Genomic DNA, 25,454 nt, shown 5'->3' with positions numbered 1-25,454 from the left:
AAGGAATCGGCTACTGTTCACAGAATGGAGGTTTGTTGTCACAGAATGGAGGTTTGTTGTCACAGAGTGGAGGTTTGTTGTCACAGAATGGAGGTTTGTTGTCACAGAGTGGAGGTTTGTTGTCACAGAATGGAGGTTTGTTGTCACAGAGTGGAGGTTTGTTGTCACAGAATGGAGGTTTGTTGTCACAGAGTGGAGGTTTGTTGTCACAGAATGGAGGTTTGTTGTCACAGTGCGGAGGCACAACATCGGTTAGGCTGAATAACACCAGAAACAAGCATGCAGCTAGTCTTGTCAGATCTGACAATAATGTCAGAAACACCTGATCTGCTGCATGCTTGTTCAGGGGCTATGGCTGAACGTATAAGGCCAGGGTATCACTTAGCAGAATCTTATGTTTTTTTTCACTATGTGCTATGGGGAACATGCATGTGATTCTACTAAGCGTGTCTTTGGCCTCAGGCGGTGAATTCACCGCCTGTCAGCTGCTCTCCTGCACTGGCTAGGCAGTTTTTAGTGCTCAGTCACTAGCGATAGACGGGTGGAGCCTCATGGAGTCACATCTGAGCTCACACATATGCCACCGGGTAACGCCACCACGTGTCAAGCGCTTACACGCATATTGCTACATACGCTGCCATTTGGGTGCGTTTTAAATGCGCCCGCATGGTGCTTGATGGCGGCAGAACCCTGAACTGCCCAACAAGCACCCAGTTCAGCCGTCCGTCTGAAAGAGGCCAAGGTGGCCACACACCATACAATTTCTTTATTTTGATTCGATTTGAGCGTTCTGATCCAATTTTCTGATAGACCGATAGTTTCGATCAGAATCATGGAGGTACTGTACCACACACATATTTTCGAGATTGCCACAATTTCGAGGGTAAAAGATCGTAAACTCCGAAAAAATTGGTTGGTTAGAAAAATCAAGAGAAAAATGTACAGAATAGTTACATATAATTTTTTCTGGTTGAATACAATTTCACAATCCACCACACACCATACAATTCTTGATAAAATTGGTCTGAATTTTCCAACATGTCTACTCTCAAAAAATAAAAAAAAGGAATATTGATAGGATTTCTTAAACGAAAAAAAAAAAAAACTTTAGATTTTTTGGGGGACAACCGATCGTATTGAGTTGGTGTAAAATCGGATCGTTTAATTGTATGGTGTGTGGTCACCTTAAAGGATACCCGCGGTGACATGTGACATGATGAGATAGACATGTGTATGTTGTACAGTGCCTAGCACACAAATAACTAGGCTGTGTTCCTGTTTTTCTTTCTCTGCCTGAAAGGGTTAAATATCAGGTATGTAAGTGGCTGACTCAGACAGGAAGTGACTACAGTGTGACCCTCACTGATAAGAAATTCCCCTTTTTATCTCTTTCTTGCTCTCAGAAGCCATTTACTACTAGGAAAGTGTTTTATAGTTGGAATTTCTTATCAGTGAGGGTCACACTGTAGTCACTTCCTGTCTGAGTCAGGACTGAGTCAGCCACTTACATACCTGATATTTAACTCTTCCAGGCAGACAAAGAAAAAAAGGAACACGGCCTAGTTATTTGTGTGCTAGGCACTGTACATACACATGTCTATCTCATCATGTCACATGTCACTTCGGGTATCCTTTAAGAAACAGGATCAGTAGGACATCCAGGCATTATGCATTGTTTACAATGAAATAATATCAGCCTCCATATCTCTCTCAAGGTGGCTACACACGATGCAATAAAATGATCTGATTTTACGGCAGTTTGATAAAAAAAGATCAGATGTCCCGAAAAATCGAAAGCTTTTTTTTTCATTCAAGCAAGAAAAACGTTCGCTAAAGCAGCGCAGCTTAGGATGCCCTGTCGCATCCTGCGCTGTTTAGGACTTGATCCCTGCACTTTGATTGGCCCAGTAGGCTGCCAGTCACATGACAAGCGGAGAGCTTACCCTCTGCCAACACTCTCAGCACTGCACGTCGTCTCCCTGGTGACTGCAGTGAATAATGATGGGAAGATGCACTCACAACAAGGGGGTCAGGAGGTGTGTGTGAGAGGCAGCAGGAAAATGCCGGTGTGCTTTGCTGGTGCTACGGCTGAATGACATTCAGAATCTATATTACACCAGCAAGCAGAACTTGCAGCTCTGGTCAAGTGTCTGAAAAGTGCCTTCACTTTGTTTCATAGTCGGTCCCCCTGGTTGGGTCCCAGAATCCCTCGGGCCCCATACACATCTCTCCCCTGTGATGCTCCAATGGCGGCCCTGACAATCTCCGCTACTGTCTGTTGTACTTCCGCATTCAGGTCCCACGTGACTCCCAGCATATAGCATGTGGGACGCCAATGCGGAAGTACAGTGGACACTCAGAGGTAGGGGTGTCACTAGAAATCACTGGGCCCCCCTGCAAAACTTTAGATAGGGCCCCCTGCCACCAAGGGCGCTGGGCGCTGTACACAAGACCCTGCTGTACACTGAATAGGGACTGTCTACAAATATTTGTCTGCAAAACTTTGTATGATTCCTTATCAGTGGCTGAGCAAATGCAGTAATTAGAACAATTGTGCAGAGAGCAGAAAGTTTTTTCTTCATGCCCTTAGTTGTCAGTCTCTCAGGACAGGGCCCCCTGTGGCTTCTGGGGCCCCCTGCGGCTGCATCCCTTGCAGGGTCTACTGTTACAGGTAAAGTATTGTAATGCAAGGGCACCGGGGGCACATAAAACATTTGGGGGGACATGGGGCCCATTCCCTAAAGATTTCACGCTGAAATGAATCGGGAACCGGCCTGTGGTGTACGGACAGCCAACAGACCTCTCTCTGATTAGAATCTGCCCATCATCGCTAGATGTATGGGGTCCTTTTAGTTTGTGAAAAATAAGAGCCCTACGGGACAATCCAGCAGCGTTATATCGTAAAGTAAATATCGTTTTTGGGAAGCATTGACCTTTAAGGCTGAATGTTAAGTCCTTGCAGCTGGGAGGGGTACAGGACCCCTGAGCACAGTGAGGGTAACGTGCCGTTCACACAGAATTGTGAATCAGAATTTGAGAAACCATCTGAGTAATCAGCAACCACTAAGTTAGAAGCCCGCCAATAATGAGGGTTTAGCAGCAGATCTGAGATAAACGAGGTTTCTAAATGAGTCGAGGCTTAAGAGCAGAGATGAGATGAGATGAGATGAATAATCAGTGAGTGACAGACTGTCGGGGTGAAGGGACGCACGAACAGAGGGGAGCTGCACGCTCTCAGCACAGACCACATACAGGAAGATCGGGAGCGCAGGGAGGAGAGACGACACAGCGACAGCACAGACCACATACAGGAAGATCGGGAGTGCAGGGAGAAGCCACGACACAGAGGTAAGTACTGCTCCCTGCTGCTCTGCTGGGACTTACACTACTGCTGCAGAGCAGGGGCAAACCAGGACTTTAAGGGGGGATTCCTGAAAGGTCTCTCTCAGCCATGCACAATATAATAATATGGGAGGACATATGACTATGGTAGGATTAGATTGTGAACTCCTCTGAGGACAGTCAGTGACATGACTATGTACTCTGTAATGTGCTGCAGAAGATGTCAGTGGTATATAAATACACAATAATAATATGGTAGGACATTAGACTATGACTATGGTAGGATTAGAGTGTGAGCTCCTCTGAGGACAGTCAGTGACATGACTATGTACTCTGTAATGTGCTGCAGAAGATGTCAGCGCTATATAAATACATAATAATATGGTAGGACATTAGACTATGACTATGGTAGGATTAGAGTGTGAGCTCCTCTGAGGACAGTCAGTGATATGACTATGTACCCTGTAATGTGCTGCAGAAGATGTCAGTGCTATATAAATACATAATAATAATATGGTAGGACATTAGACTATGACTATGGTAGGATTAGAGTGTGAGCTGCTCTGAGGACAGTCAGTGACATGACTATGTACTCTGTACAGTGCTGCAGAAGATGTCAGCGCTATATAAATACATAATAATATGGTAGGACATTACACTACGACTATAGTAGGATTACACTGTGAGCTCCTCTGAGGACAGTCAGTGACATGACTATGTACTCTGTAATGTGCTGCAGAAGATGTCAGCGCTATATAAATACATAATAATATGGTAGGACATTAGACTATGACTATGGTAGGATTAGAGTGTAAGCTCCTCTGAGGGCAGTCAGTGACATGACTACGTACTCTGTAATGTGCTGCAGAAGATGTCAGTGCTATATAAATACATAGCAATAATATGGTAGGACATTAGACTGTGACTATGGTAGGATTAGAGTGTGAGCTCCTCTGAGGACAGTCAGTGACATGACTATGTACTCTGTAATGTGCTGCAGGAGATGTCAGTGCTATATAAATACATAATAATAATATGGTAGGACATTAGACTATGACTATAGTAGGATTAGATTGTGAGCTCCTCTGAGGACAGTCAGTGACATGACTATGTACTCTGTAATGTGCTGCAGAAGCTGTCAGTGGTATATAAATACACAATAATAATATGGTAGGACATTAGACTATGACTATGGTAGGATTAGAGTGTGAGCTCCTCTGAGGACAGTCAGTGACATGACTATGTACTCTGTAATGTGCTGCAGAAGATGTCAGCGCTATATAAATACATAATAATATGGTAGGACATTAGACTATGACTATGGTAGGATTAGAGTGTGAGCTCCTCTGAGGACAGTCAGTGATATGACTATGTACCCTGTAATGTGCTGCAGAAGATGTCAGTGCTATATAAATACATAATAATAATATGGTAGGACATTAGACTATGACTATAGTAGGATTAGATTGTGAGCTCCTCTGAGGACAGTCAGTGACATGACTATGTACTCTGTAATGTGCTGCAGAAGATGTCAGTGCTATATAAATACATAATAATAATATGGTAGGACATTAGACTATGACTATGGTAGGATTAGATTGTGAGCTGCTCTGAGGACAGTCAGTGACATGACTATGTACTCTGTAATGTGCTGCAGAAGCTGTCAGTGGTATATAAATACACAATAATAATATGGTAGGACATTAGACTATGACTATGGTAGGATTAGAGTGTGAGCTCCTCTGAGGACAGTCAGTGACATGACTATGTACTCTGTAATGTGCTGCAGAAGATGTCAGCGCTATATAAATACATAATAATATGGTAGGACATTAGACTATGACTATGGTAGGATTAGAGTGTGAGCTGCTCTGAGGACAGTCAGTGACATGACTATGTACTCTGTACAGTGCTGCAGAAGATGTCAGCGCTATATAAATACATAATAATATGGTAGGACATTACACTACGACTATGGTAGGATTACACTGTGAGCTCCTCTGAGGACAGTCAGTGACATGACTATGTACTCTGTAATGTGCTGCAGAAGATGTCAGCGCTATATAAATACATAATAATATGGTAGGACATTAGACTATGACTATGGTAGGATTAGAGTGTAAGCTCCTCTGAGGGCAGTCAGTGACATGACTACGTACTCTGTAATGTGCTGCAGAAGATGTCAGTGCTATATAAATACATAGCAATAATATGGTAGGACATTAGACTGTGACTATGGTAGGATTAGAGTGTGAGCTCCTCTGAGGACAGTCAGTGACATGACTATGTACTCTGTAATGTGCTGCAGGAGATGTCAGTGCTATATAAATACATAATAATAATATGGTAGGACATTAGACTATGACTATAGTAGGATTAGATTGTGAGCTCCTCTGAGGACAGTCAGTGACATGACTATGTACTCTGTAATGTGCTGCAGAAGATGTCAGTGCTATATAAATACATAATAATAATATGGTAGGACATTAGACTATGACTATGGTAGGATTAGATTGTGAGCTCCTCTGAGGACAGTCAGTGACATGACTATGTACTCTGTAATGTACTGCAGAAGATGTCAGTGCTATATAAATACATAATAATAATATGGTAGGACATTAGACTATGACTATGGTAGGATTAGATTGTGATCTCCTCTGAGGGCAGTCAGTGACATGACTATGTACTCTGTAATGTGCTGCAGAAGATGTCAGTGCTATATAACTACATAATAATAATATGGTAGGACATTACACTAGGACTATGGTAGGATTAGATTGTGAGCTCCTCTGAGGACAGTCAGTGACATGACTATGTACTCTGTAATGTGCTGCAGGAGATGTCAGTGCTATATAAATACATAATAATAATATGGTAGGACATTAGACTATGACTATGGTAGGATTAGAGTGTGAGCTCCTCTGAGGACAGTCAGTGATATGACTATGTACCCTGTAATGTGCTGCAGAAGATGTCAGTGCTATATAAATACATAATAATAATATGGTAGGACATTAGACTATGACTATGGTAGGATTAGAGTGTGAGCTGCTCTGAGGACAGTCAGTGACATGACTATGTACTCTGTACAGTGCTGCAGAAGATGTCAGCGCTATATAAATACATAATAATATGGTAGGACATTACACTACGACTATAGTAGGATTACACTGTGAGCTCCTCTGAGGACAGTCAGTGACATGACTATGTACTCTGTAATGTGCTGCAGAAGATGTCAGCGCTATATAAATACATAATAATATGGTAGGACATTAGACTATGACTATGGTAGGATTAGAGTGTAAGCTCCTCTGAGGGCAGTCAGTGACATGACTACGTACTCTGTAATGTGCTGCAGAAGATGTCAGTGCTATATAAATACATAGCAATAATATGGTAGGACATTAGACTGTGACTATGGTAGGATTAGAGTGTGAGCTCCTCTGAGGACAGTCAGTGACATGACTATGTACTCTGTAATGTGCTGCAGGAGATGTCAGTGCTATATAAATACATAATAATAATATGGTAGGACATTAGACTATGACTATAGTAGGATTAGATTGTGAGCTCCTCTGAGGAAAGTCAGTGACATGACTATGTACTCTGTAATGTGCTGCAGAAGCTGTCAGTGGTATATAAATACACAATAATAATATGGTAGGACATTAGACTATGACTATGGTAGGATTAGAGTGTGAGCTCCTCTGAGGACAGTCAGTGACATGACTATGTACTCTGTAATGTGCTGCAGAAGATGTCAGCGCTATATAAATACATAATAATATGGTAGGACATTAGACTATGACTATGGTAGGATTAGAGTGTGAGCTCCTCTGAGGACAGTCAGTGATATGACTATGTACCCTGTAATGTGCTGCAGAAGATGTCAGTGCTATATAAATACATAATAATAATATGGTAGGACATTAGACTATGACTATGGTAGGATTAGAGTGTGAGCTGCTCTGAGGACAGTCAGTGACATGACTATGTACTCTGTACAGTGCTGCAGAAGATGTCAGCGCTATATAAATACATAATAATATGGTAGGACATTACACTACGACTATGGTAGGATTACACTGTGAGCTCCTCTGAGGACAGTCAGTGACATGACTATGTACTCTGTAATGTGCTGCAGAAGATGTCAGTGATATATAAATACATAATAATAATAATATGGCAGGACATTAGACTATGACTATGGTAGGGATTAGAGTGTGAGCTCCTCTGAGGACAGTCAGTGACATGACTATGTACTCTGTAATGTGCTGCAGAAGATGTCAGTGCTATATAAATACATAATAATAATATGGTAGGACATTAGGCTATGACTATGGTATGGATTAGAGTGTGAGCTCCTCTGAGGTCAGTCAGTGACATGACTATGTACTCTGTAATGTGCTGCAGAAGATGTCAGTGCTATATAAATACATAATAATAATATGGTAGGACATTAGGCTATGACTATGGTAGGATTAGATTGTGAGCTCCTCTGAGGACAGTCAGTGACATGACTATGTACTCTGTAATGTGCTGCAGAAGATGTCACTGCTATATAAATACATAATAATAATATGGTAGGACATTAGACTATGACTATGGTAGGATTAGATTGTGAGCTCCTCTGAGGACAGTCAGTGACATGACTATGTACTCTGTAATGTGCTGCAGAAGATGTCACTGCTATATAAATACATAATAATAATAATATGGTAGGACATTAGACTATGACTATGGTAGGATTAGAGTGTGAGCTCCTCTGAGGACAGTCAGTGACATGACTATGTACTCTGTAATGTGCTGCAGAAGATGTCACTGCTATATAAATACATAATAATAATATGGTAGGCCATTAGGCTATGACTATGGTATGGATTAGAGTGTGAGCTCCTCTGAGGACAGTCAGTGACATGACTATGTACTCTGTAATGTGCTGCAGAAGATGTCACTGCTATATAAATACATAATAATAATATGGTAGGACATTAGGCTATGACTATGGTATGGATTAGAGTGTGAGCTCCTCTGAGGACAGTCAGTGACATGACTATGTACTCTGTAATGTGCTGCAGAAGATGTCAGTGCTATATAAATACATAATAATAATATGGTAGGACATTAGGCTAGGACTATGGTAGGATTAGATTGTGAGCTCCTCTGAGGACAGTCAGTGACATGACTATGTACTCTGTAATGTGCTGCAGAAGATGTCACTGCTATATAAATACATAATAATAATATGGTAGGACATTAGGCTATGACTATGGTATGGATTAGAGTGTGAGCTCCTCTGAGGACAGTCAGTGACATGACTATGTACTGTGTAATGTGCTGCAGAAGATGTCAGTGCTATATAAATACATAATAATAATATGGTAGGACATTAGGCTAGGACTATGGTAGGATTAGAGTGTGAGCTCCTCTGAGGACAGTCAGTGACATGACTATGTACTCTGTACAGTGCTGCAGGAGATGTCAGTGCTATATAAATACATAATAATAATATAGTAGGACATTATACTATGACTATGGTAGGATTAGAGTGTGAGCTCCTCTGAGGAGAGCCAGTGACATGACTATGTACTCTGTAATGTGCTGCAGAAGATGTCAGTGCTATATAAATACATAATAGTGGTTAGAATGAGACAATGTTTAATTTTTATTTGTTTAGGGGGAGGAGGGTGGGAGAGAAATGGCGAGACAGAGACAGGAGAGTGGGGGAACAGTAGAGAGAGGAAAGCGAAGTGAAGCCAGTGAAGGGGAAGAGACAGGAGTGAGTGTCAGTGTGTCTGTGGGGAAGAAGAGAGTGGGGGATAGAGAGACAGAGGAAGAATGTGAGACAGGAATGTGTGAGACGGAGACACACACAGGACAGAGGAGAAGAGAGAGGCACAGGATAGAGGGAACGGGAGGCAACACAGAAACAGGTGAGAGATACCTGACCAAGATTGCAATATTCTGTTTTGCAGGGACATACTGAGGTAATACACAGACACATTGCCCTGTGGAGGAGAGACCGGAACGTATTTAGATGGTTTATCTGTCCAGACCTCCCTCAGTGCTTCTTCTCCTATCACTACAGCTGATTGTAAGCATTGTTATCTGTATCCACTGGCCTCTGCAGCATGTTCCGTTTGGTGTTACAGGAGCCAGTGAATACAGATATCAGTGAGGACTGCCGATATCTGTAATGAAAGGGGAAGTGAAGCCTTCTGCAGGGTCCTGACTTCCTTCTTTATCAGCACACAGCAGGGGCACAGGGATGTGCTAATACTTGCTTCTGTGCTCTGTCATGGTTCCCAGAGCTGCTCTATGCTCTGTACCCATGCTGCTCCTCCATGCTCTGTACACACACTGCTGCTCCATGTTCTGTACACACGCTGCTGCTCCATGTTCTGTACACAAGCTATTGCTCCATGCTCTATACACACACTGCTGCTCCATGTTCTGTACACACGCTGCTGCTCCATGCCCTGTACCCACGCTGCTGCTCCATGCTCTGTGCACACGCTGCTGCTCCATGCTCTGTACACACGCTGCTGCTCCATGCTCTGTACACACGCTGCTGCTCCATGCCCTGCACCCACGCTGCTCCTCCATGCTGTGTACACACGCTGCTGCTCCATGCTCTGTACACACGCTACTGCTCCATGCTCTGTACACACGCTGCTGCTCCATGTTCTGTACACACGCTGCTGCTCCATGCTCTTTACACACGCTGGTGCTCCATGCTCTGTACACACGCTGCTGCTCCATGCTCTGTACACACGCTGCTGCTCCATGCTCTGTACACACGCTGCTGCTCCATGCTCTGTACACACGCTGCTGCTCCATGCTCTGTACACACGCTGCTGCTCCATGCTCTGTACACGCTACTGCTCCATGCTCTATACACACGCTGCTGCTCCATGCTCTGTACACAGGCTGCTGCTCCATGCTCTGTACACACGCTGCTGCTCCATGCTCTGTACACACGCTGCATCTCCATGCTCTGTAAACACACTGATGCTCCATGCTCTGTACACACGCTGCTCCTCCATGCTCTGTACACACACTGATGCTCCATGCTCTGTACACACGCTGCTCCTCCATGCTCTGTACACACGCTGCTCCTCCATGCTCTGTACACACGCTGCCCCTACATGCTTTGTACACACGCTGCCGCTCCATGCTCTGTAAACACACTGATGCTCCATGCTCTGTACACACGCTGCTCCTCCATGCTCTGTACACACACTGATGCTCCATGCTATGTACACACACTGATGCTCCATGCTCTGTACACACGCTGCTCCTCCATGCTCTGTACACACGCTGCCCCTCCATGCTTTGTACACACGCTGCCGCTCCATGCTCTGCACACACGCTGCCGCTCCATGCTCTGTACACACACGCTGCTGCTCCATGCTCTGTACACACGCTGCTTCTCCATGCTCTTTACACACACTGCTGCTCCATGCCCTGTACACACGCTGCTGCTCCATGCTCTGTACACACGCTGCTGCTCCATGCTCTGTACACACGCTGCTGCTCCATGCTCTGTACACACGCTGTTGCTCCATGCTCTGTACACACGCTGCTGATCCATGCTCTGTACACATGCTGCTGATCCATGCTCTGTACACATGCTGCTGCTCCATGCTCTATACTCACGCTGCTGCTTTATGTTCTGTACACACACTGCTGCTCCATGCTCTGTACACACACTGCTGCTCCATGCTCTGTACACACACTGCTGCTCCATGCTCTGTACACATGCTGTTGCTCCATGCTCTGTACACACACTGCTGCTCCATGCTCTGTACACACACTGCTGCTCCATGCTCTGTGCACACGCTGCTGCTCCATGCTCTGCACACACGCTGCCGATTCATGCTCTGTACACACACTGTTGCTCCATGCTCTGTACACATGCTGCCGATTCATGCTCTGTACACACGCTGCTGCTCCATGCTCTGTACACACGCTGCTGCTCCATGCTCTGTACACATGCTGCTGCTCCATGCTCTGTACACACGCTGCTGCTTTATGCTCTGTACACACACTGCTGCTCCATGCTCTGTACACACACTGCTGCTCCATGCTCTGTACACACACTGCTGCTCCATGCTCTGTACACACACTGCTGCTCCATGCTCTGTACACACGCTGCTGCTCCATGCTCTGTACACACACTGCTGCTCCATGCTCTGTACACACCCTGCTGCTCCATGCTCTATACACACACTGCTCCTCCATGTTCTGTACACACCCTGCTCCTCCATGCTCTGTACACACCCTGCTGCTCCATGCTCTGTACACACCCTGCTGCTCCATGCTCTGTACACACCCTGCTGCTCCATGCTCTGTACACACCCTGCTGCTCCATGCTCTGTACACACGCTGCTGCTCCATGCTCTGTACACACCCTGCTGCTCCATGCTCTGCACACACGCTGCTGCTCCATGCTCTGTACACACCCTGCTGCTTTATGCTCTGTACACACCCTGCTGCTCCATGCTCTGTACACACACTGCTGCTCCATGCTCTGTACACACACTGCTGCTCCATGCTCTGTACACATGCTGTTGCTCCATGCTCTGTACACACGCTGCTGCTCCATGCTCTGTGCACACGCTGCTGCTCCATGCTCTGCACACACGCTGTCGATTCATGCTCTGTACACACACTGTTGCTCCATGCTCTGTACACACGCTGCCGATTCATGCTCTGTACACACACTGCTGCTCCATGCTCTGTACACACGCTGCTGCTTTATGCTCTGTACACACACTGCTGCTCCATGCTCTGTACACACCCTGCTGCTCCATGCTCTGCACACACGCTGCTGCTCCATGCTCTGTACACACCCTGCTGCTTTATGCTCTGTACACACCCTGCTGCTCCATGCTCTGTACACACACTGCTGCTCCATGCTCTGTACACACACTGCTGCTCCATGCTCTGTACACATGCTGTTGCTCCATGCTCTGTACACACGCTGCTGCTCCATGCTCTGTGCACACGCTGCTGCTCCATGCTCTGCACACACGCTGTCGATTCATGCTCTGTACACACACTGTTGCTCCATGCTCTGTACACACGCTGCCGATTCATGCTCTGTACACACACTGCTGCTCCATGCTCTGTACACACGCTGCTGCTTTATGCTCTGTACACACACTGCTGCTCCATGCTCTGTACACACACTGCTGCTCCATGCTCTGTACACACACTGCTGCTCCATGCTCTGTACACACACTGCTGCTCCATGCTCTGTACACACACTGCTGCTCCATGCTCTGTACACACACTGCTGCTCCATGCTCTGTACACACCCTGCTGCTCCATGCTCTGTACACACACTGCTCCTCCATGGTCTGCACACACGCTGCTGCTCCATGCTCTGTACACACCCTGCTGCTCCATGCTCTGTACACACGCTGCTGCTCCATGCTCTGTACACACTGCTGCTCCATGCTCTGTACACACTGCTGCTCCATGCTCTGTACACACCCTGCTGCTCCATGCTCTGTACACATGCTCCTGCTCCATGCTTCTATAGCACTAAACGTGATCGCCAGGAAATCGCCTAAAAATGGTGCAGGATACAAATTTGTGCTTGCCGATTTGCGTTAATCGCCGGCGATTAATGCAAATTGCCCAAGTGAGAACGGGCCCATAGGCTATTATGGCACTAGCGCCTTCGAATTTTGCCAAAATCGCTGGCAAAACGCTCAGATGTAAACGGGGCCCTAACTGAACAGGAAGAGCCAAGATTCAAACCCTGATCTGTGTCAGTCAGAGCCCTTCACCTGTACACTATCCAGCCACTGCAGGCAGAGTAATACTTCCCGGGACAGAGGCGTCCTTTACAGGGGACCTGAACTCTTGCACTGGACAGAAGGAAAACGCAGATAAATGCACCCTGTATGTATTTAGAGAGTTTAGCCCGTCTAATTCCTCCTCATCTGTGACTAATCACCAGTTGTAATTTGATCCCTCAGCTGTGCCAGCTAACTGCCTCGGCAGAAAGGCTAATTTGAAAGCACAGGATGTTAACAATATGTCTGCTTCCATGAAAGCAGGAAGTAGATACACTGTAGATTTATTGCAGGATTTGTATCAGCTGTAACAAAGAAATGTTTTTTTCCTTAAGGGTTATTATGCTGTTGCGTATCTTTTAGAGCAGAGAGGAAGTCCTGAGTTCAGGTCCGCTATAAGAGTATTAATTATTTGCATAGAAATGTTGAAGTGCAGGGAAAGCCCAGGGCTCAGAGTGGTCTGCTTCCCTCATCTGTGCTTTTAGTGTGATCAGCACCAATGTACAATTTTACAAATCTTTCTGGGGTGGAGGAGGGGGGTGGGTCCCGTTCTCAGAAGGTCCATTTCCCGAGCCCCTGTCTATGCAAATGTCAGAATGAAGAACTGTCATTATTTTCTCACAGATATCAGTTCTGACTCAGCAGATTCTAATTAGCGACTCTGGGAAATACCTCTAGTTATGAATCCAGATATACACGGTCAGAGGGGAGATTCATAGAGGCCCGCACTGACTCTCATGCAGCTGCAGGGAGAGCACAGACAGTAATCATTTCCTCCATGGACGGGGCTGCAGTTAGGCCTCATTCACACCTAAAATCGAAAATGCAAACGCAAGCGTTATTTGTTTTTGTGAGCTTCTCTCTCCCGGCACTCCCCTGCGCGCTGCGTTTCTGGTAAAAGCACTTTTCTAAGCGCTTTTCCAGAGCGTTTTTTAATTCACTCCCTGACGCAAGTCAGGAAGTGAACTCTTTGACCCGGAAAAGAATAAATACAATGTGTTTATTCTTAAAAACGCTCACGCAATCGCTGCACAAAGCGATTTTGTGAGCGTTTTGCATTTTTCCTATACCTTCTATTCAGGCAAAATCGCCTCAAAAATAGTACAGGCAGCGCTTTGCTGAGCGGGTCAGAAACGAACCGCTCAGATGTGAACTCTCTCATAGGGAGTCATTGCACAAGTGTTTTTAGGGCGATTTTGAAAATCGCCGGCGCTTGAAAAAAAGGACAAAAAACGCCCCTAGTGTGAACAACCCCTAAGTTCTGTGACACTTTACAGAGAATACTGAGAAGTTCAATACCCTGGCATGGCAACTGTATATCACCACAACCGCCAGAAATAAGCATAAAATGACCCTGTTCCCAAAACTAAAGTCTGCTACACACTGTCAATTAGGATTGGCCAATCACTGACCAATTTTATCACCTCCCTGTAGTATGAGGGTTACCTACACACTCTGCTCATAGTATTCAATATCTGTTGGCCCTCATAGTACAGGGAGGGGGTAAAATTGGTCAGTGATTGGTCAATCATAACTGAAAGTGTGTAGCAGGCTTTACAGATAAATAAGTTCTGATGGACAAAAATATTCATAAGATTAGAACCACAAATGTTGTTTTACTCAATGCCAAGTCCAGTGATTTCTCCTTTAATGACTGTTGTAATCGGTATCTTTTGTACACACATGATAAGATTTTCTGACTGATTGACTGTTCCCAACATGGCTGATCTGATTTGCAATCGATTTTCCATAAAAGTGAACAGAAAATTGAAATAAAAACAATCAGAAATCAGATCATGTTGAAAATAATCTGACAGAAAATCTCATAAGGTGTCCATACACTTATAGATTTAAAGCAGATTTGACCATCAGATAGATTTCTGTCAGATGCCTGTCAAGTCGAATCTGACAGTAATCTAGGAACAGATTTCCATTAGATTTCAGAATGAAATCTATTCGAAATCTATTGAAAATCGATCTAAATGCATTATTGGACCATTAGATCCAATGCAACTCTATGGGTCATCGATCTGCTGTCAGCAGCAAATCGACCTAGATCTTACATCCTGTCAGATAGATCAAATCAATCGAAATCGGCTGCAAATCAATTGATCAGCCAATCGATCGCAATCGATTTCCAATCGATTCAATCGATCGATCGAAGGCTGAAATCGACCAGTGTATGGGCCCCTATAGCTTGTACCTAGCATAAAATTGGTTTTCTCTTAGGCCACATACAGACATCAGACCATAGTCTTTGGAAAATGAAAGATCACAGACCAATCCTACCACCCTCCATGTAGTATGAGAGCCATATACCTACACGGTCTATTCTATGGAGCTGCACTCCCCATCAGACAGAGATCTTACCCCCTTCCATGTAGTATGAGAGCCACACCTACACAGTCTATTCTATGGAGCTGCACTCCCCATCAGATAGAAATCTTACCCCCTTCCATGTAGTATGAGAGCCACACCTACACAGTCTATTCTATGGAGCTGCACTCCCCATCAGACAGAAATCTTACCCCCTTCCATGTAGTATGAGAGCCACACCTACACAGTCTATTCTATGGAGCTGCACTCCCCTTCAGACAGAGATCTTACCCCCTTCCATGTAGTATGAGAGCCACACCTACACAGCCTATTCTATGGAGCTGCACTCCCCATCAGACAGAAATCTTACCCCCTTCCATGTAGTATGAGAGCCACACCTACACAGTCTATTCTATGGAGCTGCACTCCCCATCAGACAGGAATCTTACCCCCTTCCATGTAGTATGAGAGCCACACCTACACAGTCTATTCTATGGAGCTGCACTCCCCATCAGACAGAAATCTTACCCCCTTCCATGTAGTATGAGAGCCACACCTACACAGTCTATTCTATGGAGCTGCACTCCCCATCAGACAGACATCTTACCCCCTTCCATGTAGTATGAGAGCCACACCTACACAGTCTATTCTATGGAGCTGCACTCCCCATCAGACAGAGATCTTACCCCCTTCCATGTAGTATGAGAGCCACACCTACACAGTCTATTCTATGGAGCTGCACTCCACATCAGACAGAGATCTTACCCCCTTCCATGTAGTATGAGAGCCACACCTACAGTCTATTCTATGGAGCTGCACTCCCCATCAGACAGAAATCTTACCCCCTTCCATGTAGTATGAGAGCCACACCTACACAGTCTATTCTATGGAGCTGCACTCCCCATCAGGCAGAAATCTTACCCCCTTCCATGTAGTATGAGAGCCACACCTACACAGTCTATTCTATGGAGCTGCACTCCCCATCAGACAGGAATCTTACCCCCTTCCATGTAGTATGAGAGCCATACCTACACAGTCTATTCTATGGAGCTGCACTCCCCATCAGACAGAAATCTTACCCCCTTCCATGTAGTATGAGAGCCACACCTACACAGTCTATTCTATGGAGCTGCACTCCCCATCAGACAGACATCTTACCCCCTTCCATGTAGTATGAGAGCCACACCTACACAGTCTATTCTATGGAGCTGCACTCCCCATCAGACAGAAATCTTACCCCCTTCCATGTAGTATGAGAGCCACACCTACACAGTCTATTCTATGGAGCTGCACTCCCCATCAGACAGAGATCTTACCCCCTTCCATGTAGTATGAGAGCCACACCTACAGTCTATTCTATGGAGCTGCACTCCCCATCAGACAGAAATCTTACCCCCTTCCATGTAGTATGAGAGCCACACCTACAGTCTATTCTATGGAGCTGCACTTCCCATCAGACAGAAATCTTACCACCTTCCATGTAGTATGAGAGCCATACCTACACACTCTATTCTATGGAGCTGCACTCCCCATCAGACAGAAATCTTACCCCCTTCCATGTAGTATGAGAGCAACACCTACAGTCTATTCTATGGAGCTGCACTCCCCATCAGACAGAAATCTTACCCCCTTCCATGTAGTATGAGAGCCACATCTACACAGTCTTTTCTATGGAGCTGAACTCCACATCAGAAAAAAATCATTGCAAGATGCTGCACACACAGATGCTGTACAGACACAAAAGATCAGTATCTGCAAAAGATCTGTTCCTGCCAAAAATCCATTCCTGCAAATTGCAATGATAGTCTATGAGATCTGCAGATCATCATACACACATGATTTAACTGACATTCATCTGCAGATCAGATCCACCAGGATGGATTTTCAGATCTGCAGATCTGCAGATGAATGTCAGTTAAATCATGTGTGTATGATGATCTGCAGATCTCATAGACTATCATTGCAATTTGCAGAAATGGATTTTTGGCAGGAACAGATCTTTTGCAGATACTGATCTTTTGTGTCTGTACAGCATCTGTGTGTGCAGCATCTTGCAATGATTTTTTTCTGATGTGGAGTTCAGCTCCATAGAAAAGACTGTGTAGAGAATGGCTCTTATACTACAGGAAGGGTGGTAAGATTGGTCTGTGATCTTTCATTTTCCAAAGACTATGGTCTGATGTCTGTATGTGGCCTTAGCAAAGTTTTCTAAATCCCCCAGCTGTCACCTGTCTCTCCTCTCAGCTGTCAGTTCAAAGTGAATTAGTCATATGAACCTGAAATGGCTCAGATGACAGAGACAACAGAATGGGTGGGCTCTGACTGGAAAATCCACTCATCATTTCTGATAAGGTACAGAGCCATTACAAGGGCAGATCAGGAAATAAGAAAACAGCATTTAAGAAAAAAAATGTAGTAACATAATTATTCATAGATGGTTCAGTCAATAGGAATCTGATTCAGGCCTGGTGCACACCAAGCGTTTTTGGTAGCGTTTTAAAAACCGCTGCCGCCTGTGAAAACGCTTGGCTAATGTAATGTAGTGTAATGGGATGGTGCACACCGGCGGTTTGAGGTTTTTAGCAAACCATAAACGTGCCTCCTGCAGTATTTTTGCGGTTTGCAGAAGCGTTTCTGCCTCAATGTAAAGTATAGGAAAAACGCAAACCCCTCTGAAAAACGCTACATTAGAGCGGTTTTGCAGGCGTTTTTGTTACAGAAGCTGTTCAGTAACAGCTTTTACTGTAACAATATATGAAATCTGCTACACAAAAAAACGCTCCAAAAAACGCTAGGTATGTTTAGAAACCTCTCGAAGGCCACACTTGAGCGTTTTGCCGGCAATTTTGGCAAAACGCTCAAACGCTAGCACTTTTGAAAAGCGCTAGTGTAATTAAACCCTATGGGCCCGTTCTTACTTTTGCGCTAATCGCCGCAAATCGCCCAAAATCACGAAATGCAAACGCGTGGCCTGCACCATTTTCAGGTGATTTCCCGGCCATCGCGTTTCAGTGCTATAGAAGCGCTAAATGCGATCGCGGAGAAATCGCTGCACTGTCCAGTGATTTTTCCGCATGAAATCGAGGAAAAATCACTCCCGCAAAACACCAGCAAAAATCACCGGTGTTTTGCGCTTCTAAGTCTGAATGGGGCCTAAACATGTCTAAAATCAGCTTCAGAAACCTCCAGCGTTTTGCGGATCTGCTAGCGGTTTTGGTGTGCGCTGGGCCTGCTGATTATTTGGCTTGTAAATGTGCTGAAAGGTTATTTTTATCAACTAGGTGAGAAGTTTTGGGAATAGAGCCCAAAATGAGTGAAGCAGATTTGAGGCAACCAGGGGCGTCGCTTGCCCCAAAGATAAGTGACACGTGCCCCGGATCTATTCTGGGGTGCTGCGGATGTCTCCCAGGCAGAGTAAAGGCACCACCGCACTACACAGGACCCAGCATGCCCTACTAAGCACCCAATATGGCACCACAGCACCCAGCATGGCATTACAGCACCCAGTGTGTCCGATAGAGGCACCATAGTACCCAGCATGCACCACACAGTACCCAGCATTCCCTACTAAGCACCCAATATGGCACCACAGCACCCAGCATGGCATTACAGCACCCAGTGTGTCCGATAGAGGCACCATAGTCGGGTCCGTTAAAAATGGCGCCGGCCAAATAATGGCGCCAGACAGTTAACGATAACGTGTTTAAAACGAAAAATATCGTTTTTTTTTCTGTGAAAAATATCGTTTTGATTTTTTTTTTTTCGTTTTACAAATTTTTTTTTTTCGTTTTATGCTTTATCTTTTCGTCTTTTTGAACGGTATTCTTAGTTTATAGTTTATATTTACCTTTACATTTAAATAAGGTTAAATATCGTTTTCCAATTCAATTACTTTCACTTTCTGTAACGGAACGTGTTGAATCATCCGTAGTCTTCTTCTGTTGACTGCAACACCATTGAGAATCATGATGCCTTTGGTGGCTCGGCTTGTATGAAAATATTCGAACTGTAGATGGCGCTGTGTAGCATCCTTTTATGACGCACAAGGATATGTAAGTAATGTTCTGTGTGTTTGAGAAGTGCAGTTGTAGCACACTGGTAAAGTGCTGGACTGTGATGTGAATTTTACAGGTTCGAATCCTCTGAACGTCATAATTTATTTTACCTTAATAGAAACATATACTGCCCTAATTAATTTTACCCTAATAGATATAGATACAGCTTCTATTTTTACAGCAATTAACGATTTCTTCTGCAATTATAGATTATTTATAAACTAGTGTTTGTGTTATAATATCACAGCTGCATAACGCATACAATTTTCAATAGGAAGTGGGACGCAGGAAGATGAGAGAAAAGAAATTTCTTGCTGCAAACTTATGAAAAATAGATGTACTGGTTTTTTTTAAACTAATCACTGCAGTTATTTTTCTTTATTTGTTTAGCCATTAATTGCTTGTCTCTCATGTTTATTCTGTCATCCCACTCCGTTTTCCACGTACATTGTTATATTCGTTATGCAGCTTGGATATAAAAAAAAATAAAAAATGAATCCTCTTTTAAAATTATTTTTATTACAGTTTCCTTTTTTTAATGTATACATAGCTGCGCATCTATAAATAAAAATGTAATCCTAATAAAACAAGACCATTGACTGGAATCGAACCGGCAACTAAACCTGTTTCAAAATTTTCACCAAAGTACAATGCTTTACCCCTGTACTAAATCGCCACCACGTTAACTGTCTATATTTCCAACAATATATTATTATCTTCCAAACTCCAATACCCCTGGGTTAAATTAGTACCACACTAACTAGCTAATTGTCTATTAATATTAATTTATGTCCCTATCACAGTGTATGTCAACAATAATTTATCATTAATTAAAAGTGCATTTAATTCTCATAAACCAATTTGTGTATCCACTCGCGTACTGCGCCGCAAAAGTGTCAGCCCCAGGAGCATGTTTTGGCAAGTAGCTTAGGCTCCTGGCACACTGTTTAGCCGTTGATTGTGCCCTGTGATGCATGTGCATCCGCCGGCAATATTTTCCGCTTATCCGCGATGTCAACCGGCTGGCTGTTTGAAAGCGCGCTGTTTTTAAGCGCCGGCGGTTTGTTTACCCTTGTATTTCTTCATGTAATGCGTATAATACGCCTTCTAATGTATAATACGTGTAACATACAGTCTGCCGCCTGCCCTGGTGGTCCCAGTGATCGAGTGACCACCTGGACAGTCTTCAGTCACCCTAGTCTGCACCAAACAAACGGATCCTGCCACCCCCTTCCCTCAGATCACCCAAAGCACCCCTCAGCCGGCCCTCTCCTCCCCGCCCACCCCTTCAGACCCCTTTTTTCACCAAATCACTCCATAATCACCCATTAATCTCTCCCTGTGACTATCTGTTAAAGCTATTGTTTACATTAGTCCCTTAACGGTCCCCTGGTGTCTCCTGATCACCCCCCACACCCTCCGATTCTTTACATTCCCCCCCCCCCTTTGTACTGTATACATCTATCCTTCAATATAATCACCAGTCAATCACCCGTCAATCATCCATCAATCTACCCCTGTCACCACCTGTAAGTGGTACCCATCAGAGCAGACTCTAAACTTCCCCTTGGGTTCACCCAATCATCCGCCACTACTTCAAAGAGCCCACCAGACCCCCTCTGATCAACTCGCTAGTGCACAGTTCGCATATATTCTCCCTTCTAATTACCTACTTGTCACCTATCAAGCAACCCTGTCAGTACCCGTCACTACTACCCATCACATTACACCCTAATCTTCCTCATGCTTCTACCCAATCCCCAGCCCCCAACCTCACATTGCACCACACACCCGTTCTTATCAAGTCCCCAGTTCAATGTTTTCACATATTCTCCCTACTAATCACCTATCGATCACCTATCCGATTATGGGAACCTGTGATTTTCTGTTTGCGAACCCTGTATGTGAACGGCCGTCGAAGGTTCGGTTCGCATGAACTTCGCTAACTGCAATAGACTTCAATGGTGAGGTGAAGTTCGAAAACTAGAAACATTTTTGCTGCCGACAAAAGTCATGTAAAAAATGTTTCAAGGTTTCTAACAACTTGAGATCTTTCAGTGAGTACAAGAGTGTTAATTATTTTTTCAAAAAAACCTAATAGTTTCTGTGAAAATCAATTGTAAAGTTTCAATGTAAATTATCCTTCTGACCGGGGAAAAATATACCCCCGCCGACTTTAATGTTTAATTGCAAAGCCCCTTTAAAAGCTAGATACACCAAAATTACTTGGAATGTGAAGAAACACAGTGGAAACAAGAGGAATAAAAAAATTCTCCCAAACACTTTATACTTTGTAAGTAAATTGATTTAAAATTAATAAAAAAATATTCGATTCATAGAAAAAGAACCGATTATTTGAAACGATCCAGTTCATTCATGAGCCGTTAGTATATCAGACAATTCGTCCATGGAAGGTCGTGAATCTGCTGGCTCCAGCTGCTGTCTCTCCCCACATGCCTGCACCTGTCAACCCCCACCTAGGTTGGCACCCAGCGCACCCATGGTGCACTGGGTTCAAACCTAGGTGGTGGTTGACAGGTGCAGGCAGGTGGGGAGAGACAGCGGGAGCTAGCAGCTATGCATCCAAAAATATGCATTCTCTGCTATGTGGGTGGGGGGCTTTGGAGATCTTCAAATAACTTAATAGAACATCGCAACATAAGAGGATACAGTTCCTTGGATCAATTACCGTGGATATTGCTGGGGTAAAATTTTTATAAAGGGACAGGTAAGTATTTATGGTTCATTCAGAACATTAAAGGACATTTTTCGTGTTTGTGTTTTTATTTCATTTAACCCTTTGTGGAAATGTGTAAGGGGTACTTTCTACCTCCATACTCATTTCTCCTGGGAGGTGGTGGGCATCTGTGGTCCCCTTCTTAAAGGGTACTCCCACATGCCACCATGAACCGCCCCCCAGGGAGTCGTCGCCACCACCTCCTCCTCGGGCACCGGAGGTGGGGAAGAGCCCCTTGTCCATGGATTGGACAAGGGCTCCAGTGGGTGTAGTGAAAGGCTCGGCCTCCCCTCCCCCCCCCCCGTAGCCCCCCATACCATGGACCATGCGGGGTGGTATAGCTCATGTTGAGAAGCCCCAGTCGGACGGGGCTCCGCATTCTGCCTATCCCAGCCTGCATGGTGGACAAGGGGTAACAGAGGCTCGGGAGGGGGGACCCCACCCTTTTTTTTTTGTTACATTTCCCACACTCAGCCAATAAAAACAAAAAATATATATTTTTAAAGGACTTTGTAGGCCACAAATGTTAAAAAAAGGTAAATACCTTTTATTAATCCATATCCATTGAGGACGCCATCCGCACCCTCCCGTGAATTCCGCCATGGCTCCAGCACTAATAATTTCCATGGTCGAGTCCCGACCCCTCTGACTGGGTTGGGTTTTCAAGTCATTCCCCCCTCAATATGGACGACACAGATTGCCGCGGCTGCGCGTTACGCATAGACGCGATTGCGTCTACGCAGCTCTAGCACTTCCTCCCGATTAGTCCAATGTATGCACCCATATTGATGACGGGGTGAGAGGAGGGTCTGGAGCTGATCAGCCGCAATCACGCCTATGCAGACTGCACAGCAGTCTAAAGGACTTCCGATGCCACAAATGTGAAAACATTTAAACACCTTTTCATAATCCAGATGCATGTAGGACGCCATCCGCGCCCTCCCGTTAATTCCCCCATGGCTCCTGCAGTAATACCAACCCCGCTCGGGACCCGACCCCTCCACTAGAGTTTGGCCGAACGGTTCGCCTGCGAACGTTTCCATGCAAACTTCAGTGGTTCGCGTTCGCGTCCCGCAGGCGAACTTATGCAGAAGTTTGGTTCGCCCCATAATGCACCATGAGGGTCAACTTTGACCCTCTACATCACAGTCAGCAGGCCCAGTGTAGCCAATTCAGCTACACTATCCCCTGGATCCACCCCCCCCCCCCCCCAAATAAAAGGCAGGCAGTGGCGGCCATTACGCTCAATCGTGTGCCTGCGTTAGTGAGAGTAGGGCGAGCTGCTGCAGACAGTCTCTCATAGGGAAAGATTATTTAGGCTTAGCTTGTTCCTGGCTGCATACCTGTTCTGTGAACCCACCACTGCATACCTGTACTGTGAACCCACCACTTCATAACTGTTCAGTGAACCCGCCACTGCATACCTGTTCTGTGAACCCACAACTGCATACCTGTTCTGTGAACCCACCACTGCATACATGTTCAGTTAACCTCCCACTGCATACCTGTTCTGTGAACCCACCACTGCATACTTGTTCTGTGAACCCACCACTGCATACCTGTTCAGTGAACCTGCCACTGCATACCTGTACTGTTCATTTAACCCGCCACTGCATCCCTGTTCTGTTAAGTCAACCCGCCACTGTTTAACTGTTCTGTTCAGTTAACCCGCCACTGTATGCCTGTTTTGTTCAGTGAACGTTTTGTTCAGTGAACCCGCCACTATATACCTGTTCAGTGAACCTGCCACTGCATACCTCTTGTGCGAACCCTCCACTGTATACCTGTTCTGTTCATTGAACCCGGCACTGTATACCTGTTCTGTTCAGTGAACCCGCAACTGTATACCTGTTCAGTGAACCTGCCACTGCATACCTGTTTTGTGAACACGCCACCAAAACTTACACTCTCGCCATGGTGCGCACCAGTTCATCACGGCCGTCACTACACAAACAGCTGTTTGCGTTGCGTTACACGGTGAGTTTCGTGTGTCAGTGTGAAGCAGTATCTTAATTACACTACCTGATAGATGTATACATATGCAAGATGTTTTAAAGCACTTTAGGCCTGTCATTTAGCATTCAATGTGATTTCAGCCCTTAAAACGCTGCTTTGCGTCAAACCCAGATGTTTTCACAGGACTTTTGGCATGTAACCCACTCCTCCACCTGGGTGTCCAGGTGTTAGACCCCTTGAAACATATTTTCCATCATTTTAATGGCCAGCATATTTTTTTTTTTTCAAAGTTCCCATCCCAATTGAAGTCTATTGCGGTTCGCGAATTTTTACGCAAACCAAACGTTCCGCTGAAGTGTGTGAACCTAAAATTGGAGGTTCTGGCCAATGCAGCTGAGAACCTACTAGGCCCAGCTTACACCGTGGAAGGCAGTCCAACATTCATTATTTAAAAATTTTGTTGTCCTTCACTTAAAAATGGGTATATTCCTAAACAATTTTCATGTTGTGTTATTGGTGTACACAACAAATTCTTCACATGCCCATGTTTTTTTATTCAATGTCCAGGTCACGATTTAATAACATCCTGCATGTCCTGCACATCAGTTCCAATACAACCAGTCATTTGTGAGGACATCCTGCTTATGAGTCGTTTCAACAAAATCTGCCACTCATAGAACACCTGAAGCTTATACCCCTGAACAGTGATTTTTAGGCATTTGTTTGAAAGAAATTTTGTTACGGTTTTTTGTTCCTAAAATGCAATGGCCGTTTAGGAACCTCAAAAGTGAACACACTTACAGAAAGAAGACCCCATAATCTATTCCTTTAGTTTTATGGTGAGTTCATAGAAGATTGTATTTTAATTCTCAATTTTTTAGACAATAATTTTTTTTTTTTTTTTTTTTAAAGTAAGTTTGACTTGCAACTCATTTGTGACAAAAAAAAAAAAAATTCTATCAACTCATCACCTAACGGAATATCTTGTGGGGTCTTCTTTGTTAAATTTGTTCACTTTTTGTGTTCCTATACTGCCCTGCCATTTTGGTGGCCATAAATTATATTGAGTAGTCTATAAACCAAATGTCTCATAATGAGCTGTGAACAGCATGTGGTGCCCCTTAGCGCACTTAAGTTATCCATACACTTGTTGATTTGCCATCAGATTCGACCAACAGACAGATCCCTATCTGATCGAATATGATCATAGAAGGAGCATATGGATACCTACTGCAAACA

At 44.6% G+C, this 25,454-nt stretch overlaps 1 protein-coding gene across 1 annotated transcript in view; it reads left to right on the top strand.

Annotated features, from left to right (window-relative positions):
• Positions 1 to 3,191: 3,191 nt before the first annotated feature.
• The window catches only part of LOC137522343 (tumor necrosis factor receptor superfamily member 8-like), a 126,602-nt gene continuing 104,339 nt past the window's right edge, over positions 3,192 to 25,454 (top strand). The window contains exon 1 of the mRNA XM_068242383.1: positions 3,192 to 3,348. The gene's annotated coding sequence lies outside the window, so the exon portion shown is untranslated. The remainder of the gene's footprint in view (positions 3,349 to 25,454) is intronic.

This window comes from Hyperolius riggenbachi, chromosome 6, assembly GCF_040937935.1.
Source record: "Hyperolius riggenbachi isolate aHypRig1 chromosome 6, aHypRig1.pri, whole genome shotgun sequence".
In the NCBI taxonomy this organism is placed as follows: Eukaryota; Metazoa; Chordata; class Amphibia; order Anura; family Hyperoliidae; genus Hyperolius; species Hyperolius riggenbachi.
The sequence above is the reverse complement of the archived record's forward strand: the minus strand, read 5'-3'. Positions and strand labels throughout refer to the sequence as shown.